The following is an 8,508-nucleotide window of genomic DNA, read 5'->3' as shown; positions in this document are numbered from 1 at the left end:
GCTCTGTCTGTAACTGAGAATTCTTACTTGTTATCTCTGTAACTGAGCCTACTTACTTGCTCTGACTGGAACAGAGACTACTTACTTGTTATCTCTGTAACTGAGCCTACTTACTTGTTCTGTCTGCAACTGAGACTACTTACTTGCTATATCTGTAACTGAGACTACTTACCTGCTCTGTCTGTAACTGAGATTACTTACTTGCTATGTCTGTAACTGAAGCTACTCACTTGCTCTGTCTGTAACTGAGATTACTTACTTGCTCTGTCTGTAACTGAGACTACTTACTTGTTATCTCTGTAACTGAGCCTACTTACTTGCTCTGACTGGAACAGAGACTACTTAATTGCTCTGTCTGTAACTGAGATTACTTACTTGCTCTGTCTTTAGCTGAGACTACTTATTTGTTATCTCTGTAACTGAGCCTACTTACTTGCTCTGACTGGAACAGAGACTACTTACTTGCTCTGTCTGCAACTGAGCCTACGTTCTTGCTCTGTCTGAAACTGAGACTACTTAGTTGCTCTGTCTGCAACTGAGACTACTTACTTTATCTGTCTGTAACTGAGACTACTTACTTGTTCTGTCTGCAACTGAGACTACTTACTTTATCTGTCTGTAACTAAGATTACTTACTTGCTATGTCTGTAACTGAAGCTACTTACTTGCTCTGTCTGTAACTAAGATTACTTACTTGCTCTGTCTGTAACTGAGCCTACTTACTTGGTCTGACTGGAACAGAGACTACTTACTTGCTCTGTCTGTAACTGAGACTTCTTACTTGTTATCTCTGTAACTGAGCCTACTTACTTGCTCTGACTGGAACACAGACTACTTACTTGTTATCTCTGTAACTGAGCCTACTTACTTGTTCTGTCTGCAACTGAGACTACTTACTTGCTATATCTGTAACTGAGACTAATTACCTGCTCTGTCTGTAACTGAGATTACTTACTTGCTATGTCTGTAACTGAAGCTACTTACTTGCTCTGTCTGTAACTGAGATTACTTACTTGCTCTGTCTGTAACTGAGACTACTTACTTGTTATCTCTGTAACTGAGCCTACTTACTTGCTCTGACTGGAACAGAGGCTACTTAATTGCTCTGTCTGTAACTGAGATTACTTACTTGCTCTGGCTTTAGCTGAGACGACTTACATGTTATCTCTGTAACTGAGCCTACTTACTTGCTCTGACTGGAACAGAGACTACTTACTTGCTCTGTCTGCAACTGAGCCTACGTTCTTGCTCTGTCTGAAACTGAGACTACTTAGTTGCTCTGTCTGCAACTGAGACTACTTACTTTATCTGTCTGTAACTGAGACTACTTACTTGTTCTGTCTGCAACTGAGACTACTTACTTTATCTGTCTGTAACTGAGATTACTTACTTGCTATGTCTGTAACTGAAGCTACTTACTTGCTCTGTCTGTAACTGAGATTACTTCCTAGCTCTGTCTGTAACTGAGACTACTTACTTGTTATCTCTGTAACTGAGCCTACTAACTTGGTCTGACTGGAACAGAGACTACTTACTTGCTCTGTCTGTAACTGAGACTTCTTCATTGTTATCTCTGTAACTGAGCCTACTTACTTGCTCTGACTGGAACAGAGACTACTTACTTGTTATCTCTGTAACTGAGCCTACTTACTTGTTCTGTCTGCAACTGAGACCACTTACTTGCTATATCTGTAACTGAGACTACTTACCTGCTCTGTCTGTAAATGAGACTACTTACTTGCTCTGTCTGTAACTGAGATTACTTTCTTGCTATGTCTGTAGCTGAAGCTACTTACTTGCTCTGACTGGAACAGAGACTACTTAATTGCTCTGTCTGTAACTGAGATTACTTACTTGCTCTGTCTGTAACTGAGACTACTTACTTGTTCTGCCTGCAACTGAGACTACTTACCTGCTCTGTCTGTAACTGAGACTTCTTACTTTCTCTGTCTGTAACTGAGATTACTTACTTGCTATGTCTATAACTGAAGCTACTTACTTGCTCTGTCTGTAACTGAGACTACTTACTTGTTATCTCTGTAACTGAGCCTACTTTCTTGCTCTGACTTTAACTGAGACTTCATACTTGCTCTGCCTGTAGCTGAGACTACTTACTTGCTCTGTCTGTAACTGAGACTACTTACTTGTTCTGTCTGCAGCTGAGACTACTTACTTGCTATATCTGTAACTGAGACTACTTACCTGCTCTGTCTGTAACTGAGACTACTTACTTGCTCTGTCAGTAACTGAGACTACTTACTTGCTCTGTCTGTAACTGAAGCTACTTACTAGCTCTGTCTGTAACTGAGACTACTTACTTGTTATCTCTGTAACTGAGCCTACTTATTTTCTCTGTCTGTAACTGAGATTACTTACTTGCTCTGTCTGTAACTGAGACTACTTACTTGTTATCTCTGTAACTGAGCCTACTTACTTGCTCTGACTGGAACAGAGACTACTTACTTTCTCAGTCTGTAACTGAGACTACTTACTTGCTCTGTCTGTAACTGAAATTACTTACTTGCTATGTCTGTAAGTGAAGCTACTTACTTGCTCTGTCTGTAACTGAGATTACTTACCTGCTCTGTCTGTAACTGAGACTACTTACTTGCTCTGTCAGTAACTGAGACTACTTACTTGCTCTGTCTGTAACTGAAGCTACTTACTAGCTCTGTCTGTAACTGAGACTACTTACTTGTTATCTCTGTAACTGAGCCTACTTATTTTCTCTGTCTGTAACTGAGATTACTTACTTGCTCTGTCTGTAACTGAGACTACTTACTTGTTATCTCTGTAACTGAGCCTACTATCTTGCTCTGACTGTAACTGAGACTACTTACTTCCTCTGTCTGTAACTGAGACTACTTACTTGTTGTCTCTGTAACTGAGCCTACATACTTGCTCTGACTGTAACTGAGACTACATATTTGCTCTGTCTGTAACTGAGACTACTTACTTGTTATCTCTGTACCTGAGCCTAAATACGTGCTCTGTCTGTAACTGAGATTACTTACTTGCTCTGTCTGTAACTGAAGCTGCTTACTTGCTCTCTCTGCAACTGAGACTAGTTACTTGCTCTGTCTGAATCTGAGACTACATAATTGCTCTGTCTGTAACTGAGACTACTTACTTGCTCTGTCTGTAGCTGAGACTACTTACTTGCTCTGTCTGTAACTGAGACTACTTACTTGCTCTGTCTGCAACTGAGACTACTTACTTGCTCTGTTTGTAACTGAGATTACTTACTTGCTCTGTCTGTAACTGAGGCTACTTTCTTGTTATCTCTGTAACTGAGCCTACTTACTTACTCTGACTGGAACAGAGACTACTTAATTGCTCTGTCTGTAACTGAGATTACTTACTTGCTCTGGCTGTAGCTGAGACTACTTACTTGTTATCTCTGTAACTGAACCTACTTTCTTGCTCTGACTGTAAGTGAGACTACTTACTTGCTCTGTCTGTAAGTGAGACTAGTTACTTGTTATCTCTGTAACTGAGCCTACTTACTTGCTCTGTCTGTAACTGAGACTACTTACTTGTTATCTCTGTAACTGAGCCTACTTACTTGCTCTGACTGGAACAGAGACTACTTACTTTCTCAGTCTGTAACTGAGACTACTTACTTGCTCTGTCTGTAACTGAAATTACTTACTTGCTATGTCTGTAAGTGAAGCTACTTACTTGCTCTGTCTGTAACTGAGATTACTTACTTGCTCTGTCTGTAACTGAGACTAATTACTTGTTATCTCTGTAACTGAGCCTACTATCTTGCTCTGACTGTAACTGAGACTACTTACTTCCTCTGTCTGTAACTGAGACTACTTACTTGTTGTCTCTGTAACTGAGCCTACATACTTGCTCTGACTGTAACTGAGACTACATATTTGCTCTGTCTGTAACTGAGACTACTTACTTGTTATCTCTGTACCTGAGCCTAAATACGTGCTCTGTCTGTAACTGAGATTACTTACTTGCGCTGTCTGTAACTGAAGCTGCTTACTTGCTCTGTCTGCAACTGAGACTAGTTACTTGCTCTGTCTGAATCTGAGACTACATAATTGCTCTGTCTGTAACTGAGACTACTTACTTGCTCTGTCTGTAGCTGAGATTGCTTACTTGCTCTGTCTGTAACTGAGACTACTTACTTGCTCTGTCTGCAACTGAGACTACTTATTTGCTCTGTTTGTAACTGAGATTACTTACTTGCTCTGTCTGTAACTGAGGCTACTTTCTTGTTATCTCTGTAACTGAGCCTACTTACTTACTCTGACTGGAACAGAGACTACTTAATTGCTCTGTCTGTAACTGAGATTACTTACTTGCTCTGGCTGTAGCTGAGACGACTTACTTGTTATCTCTGTAACTGAACCTACTTTCTTGCTCTGACTGTAAGTGAGACTACTTACTTGCTCTGTCTGTAAGTGAGACTACTTACTTGTTATCTCTGTAACTGAGCCTACTTACTTGCTCTGTCTGTAACTGAGACTACTTACTTGTTCTGTCTGCAGCTGAGACTACTTTTTTTTTAGATTAGAGATACAGCACTGAAACAGGCCCTTCGGCCCACCGAGTCTGTGCCGAACATCAACCACCCATTTATACTAATCCTACATTAATCCCATGTTGCTACCAAACATCCCCACCTGTCCCTATATTTCCCTACCACCCACGTACACTAGTGACAATTTATAATGGCCAATTTACCTATCAACCTGCAAGTCTTTTGGCTTGTGGGAGGAAACCGGAGCACCCGGAGAAAACCCACGCAGACACAGGGAGAACCTGCAAACTCCACACAGGCAGTACCTGGAATCGAACCCGGGTCCCTGGAGCTGTGAGGCTGCGCTGCTAACCACTGCGCCAACGTGCATCCCCCCCCCCCCAGTGTGTGCCTGTGTTACTGGGTATCAGTGTATGTCTTTGTTACTTGGTGTCAGTGTATGTCTGTGTTACTTGGTGTAAGTGTGTGTCTGTGTTACTGGGTGTCAGTGTATATCTTTGTTACTTGGTGTCAGTTTATGTCTGTGTTACTTGGTGTCAGTGTGTTTGTTTGTGTTACTGGGTGTCAGTGTGTGTCTGTGTTACTTGGTGTAAGTGTGTGTCTTTGTTACTTGGTGTCCGTGTGTGTCTGTGTTACTGGGTGTCAGAGTATGTCTTTCTTACTGGGTGTCAGTGTATGTCTTTGTTACTTGGTGTAAGTGTGTGTCTGTGTTACTGGGTATCAGTGTCTGTCTTTTTTACTTGGTGTAAGTGTGTGTCTGTGTTACTGGGTATCAGTGCATGTCTTTGTTACTTGGTGTCATTGTATGTCTGTGTTACTTGGTGTAAGTGTGTGTCTGTGTTACTTGGTGTAAGTGTATGTCTTTGTTACTTGGTGTAATTGTCTGTCTTTGTTACTTGGTGTCAGTGTATGTCTGTGTTACTTGGTGTAGGTGTGTGTCTGTGTTACTGGGTATCAGTGTATGTCTTTGTTACTTGGTGTCAGTGTATGTCAAAATACTTGGTATAAGTGTATGTCTTTGTTACTTGGTGTAATTGTCTGTCTTTGTTACTTGGTGTCAGTGTATGTCTGTGTTACTTGGTGTAAGTGTGTGTCTTTGTTACTGGGCATCAGTGTATGTCTTTGTGACTTGGTGTCAGTGTATGTCTTTTTTACTGGGTGTCAGTGTATGTCAAAATACTTGGTATAAGTGTATGTCTTTGTTACTTGGTGTAAGTGTGTGTCTGTGTTACTGGGTATCAGTGTATGTCTTTGTTACTTGGTGTCAGTGTATGTCTGTGTTACTTGGTGTAAGTGTGTGTCTGTGTTACTGGGTGTCAGTGTATATCTTTGTTACTTGGTGTCAGTTTATGTCTGTGTTACTTGGTGTCAGTGTGTTTGTTTGTGTTACTGGGTGTCAGTGTGTGTCTGTGTTACTTGGTGTAAGTGTGTGTCTTTGTTACTTGGTGTCCGTGTGTGTCTGTGTTACTGGGTGTCAGAGTATGTCTTTCTTACTGGGTGTCAGTGTATGTCTTTGTTACTTGGTGTAAGTGTGTGTCTGTGTTACTGGGTATCAGTGTCTGTCTTTTTTACTTGGTGTAAGTGTGTGTCTGTGTTACTGGGTATCAGTGCATGTCTTTGTTACTTGGTGTCATTGTATGTCTGTGTTACTTGGTGTAAGTGTGTGTCTGTGTTACTTGGTGTAAGTGTATGTCTTTGTTACTTGGTGTAATTGTCTGTCTTTGTTACTTGGTGTAATTGTCTGTCTTTGTTACTTGGTGTCAGTGTATGTCTGTGTTACTTGGTGTAGGTGTGTGTCTGTGTTACTGGGTATCAGTGTATGTCTTTGTTACTTGGTGTCAGTGTATGTCAAAATACTTGGTATAAGTGTATGTCTTTGTTACTTGGTGTAATTGTCTGTCTTTGTTACTTGGTGTCAGTGTATGTCTGTGTTACTTGGTGTAAGTGTGTGTCTTTGTTACTGGGCATCAGTGTATGTCTTTGTGACTTGGTGTCAGTGTATGTCTTTTTTACTGGGTGTCAGTGTATGTCAAAATACTTGGTATAAGTGTATGTCTTTGTTACTTGGTGTAAGTGTGTGTCTGTGTTACTTGGTGTCAGTGTATGTCTTTGTTACTTGGTGTCAGTGTATGTCTTTGTTACTTGGTGTAAGTGTGTGTCTTTGTTACTGGGCATCAGTGTATGTCTTTGTGACTTGGTGTCAGTGCATGTCTTTGTTACTTGGTGTCAGTGTATGTCAAAATACTTGGTTTCAGTGTATGTCTTTGTTACTTGGTGTAATTGTCTGTCTTTGTTACTTGGTGTCAGTGTTTGTCTTTGTTACTTGGTGTCAGTGTGTGTCTTTGTTACTTGGTGTCAGTGTGTGTCTGTGTTACTGGGCATCAGTGTATGTCTTTGTGACTTGGTATCAGTGTATGTCTTTGTTACTTGGTGTCAGTGTGTGTCTGTGTTACTGGGCACCAGTGTATGTCTTTGTGACTTGGTGTCAGTGTGTGTTTGTTTGTGTTACTGGGTGTCAGTGTGTGTCTGTGACACTAGGTGTAAGTCTGTGTCTTTGTTACTGGGTATCAGTGCATGTCTTTGTTACTGGGTATCAGTGCATGTCTTTGTTACTTGGTGTCAGTGTATGTCTGTGTTACTTGGTGTCAGTGTGTGTCTTTGTTACTTGGTGTCAGTGTGTGTTACTGTGTTACTTTTGCGAGGAGCAGCCTTGATAGAACGGGGTGCGGAGCGGACTTTCAGCTGAGCGGTCAATTTCAGTAAGTTACAAGTTAATCCCTTTTTTGTTTCGGAGGACCGGGGACTGCTGGGTAGGGGAAAACTATTTATTTGGGCAGTTTTAAAATCTTTGTCTTTTGCGAGGAGCAGCCTTGATAGAACGGGGTGCGGAGCGGACTTTCAGCTGAGCGGTCAATTTCAGTAAGTTACAAGTTAATCCCTTTTCTGTTTCGGAGGACCGGGGACTGCTGGGTAGGGGAAAACTATTTATTTGGGCAGTTTTAAAATCTTTGTCTTTTGCGAGGAGCAGCCTTGATAGAACGGGGTGCGGAGCGGACTTTCAGCTGAGTGGTCAATTTCAGTAAGTTACAAGTTAATCCCTTTTTTGTTTCGGAGGACCGGGACTGCTGGGTAGGGGAAAACTATTTATTTGGGCAGTTTTAAAATCTTTGTCTTTTGCGAGGAGCAGCCTTGATAGAACGGGGTGCGGAGCGGACTTTCAGCTGAGCGGTCAATTTCAGTAAGTTACAAGTTAATCCCTTTTTTGTTTCGGAGGACCGGGGACTGCTGGGTAGGGGAAAACTATTTATTTGGGCAGTTTTAAAATCTTTGTCTTTTGCGAGGAGCAGCCTTGATAGAACGGGGTGCGGAGCGGACTTTCAGCTGAGCGGTCAATTTCAGTAAGTTACAAGTTAATCCCTTTTTTGTTTCGGAGGACCGGGGACTGCTGGGTAGGGGAAAACTATTTATTTGGGCAGTGGCAGTACCCGAGACACTGCACGTGTAGTGTCTCCCACCCACCCTCCTCCTCTAACCAAAAAAAAAGGACTCTAGGGTGTTGATAAGGTAAGCTTTTTATTTAAAACTTCAGTCCGTCGGATTGCTAAGCGAACAAGTTTTGACTTTTTTTTTCGTTTGATTTTTCAGTAGATTTATTGGGAATCTAGAATAGTGGGAATGGAGGTAAAGGCAGTTGTATGTTCCTCCTGCAGAATGTGGGAGGTAGGGGTCGCCAAGAGTGTCCCTGCTGACTGCATCTGCGGGAAGTGCACCCAACTCCAGCTCCTCGCAGACCGCGTTAGGGAACTGGAGCTGGAGCTGGATGAACTTCGGATCATTCGGGAGGCGGAGGGGATTATTGACAGGAGTTATAGGGAGGCAGTCACACCTCAGGTAAAAGAAGTAGGTAGATGGGTTACCGTCAGGGGAAGGAAAGGGAACCAGCAGGCAGTGCAGGGATCCCCTGTGGCCATTTCCCTCAACAACAGGTATACCGTTTTGGATACTGT

Source organism: Heterodontus francisci, unplaced genomic scaffold (assembly GCF_036365525.1).
Source record: "Heterodontus francisci isolate sHetFra1 unplaced genomic scaffold, sHetFra1.hap1 HAP1_SCAFFOLD_210, whole genome shotgun sequence".
Lineage (NCBI taxonomy): Eukaryota > Metazoa > Chordata > Chondrichthyes > Heterodontiformes > Heterodontidae > Heterodontus > Heterodontus francisci.
The sequence above is the reverse complement of the archived record's forward strand: the minus strand, read 5'-3'. Positions refer to the sequence as shown.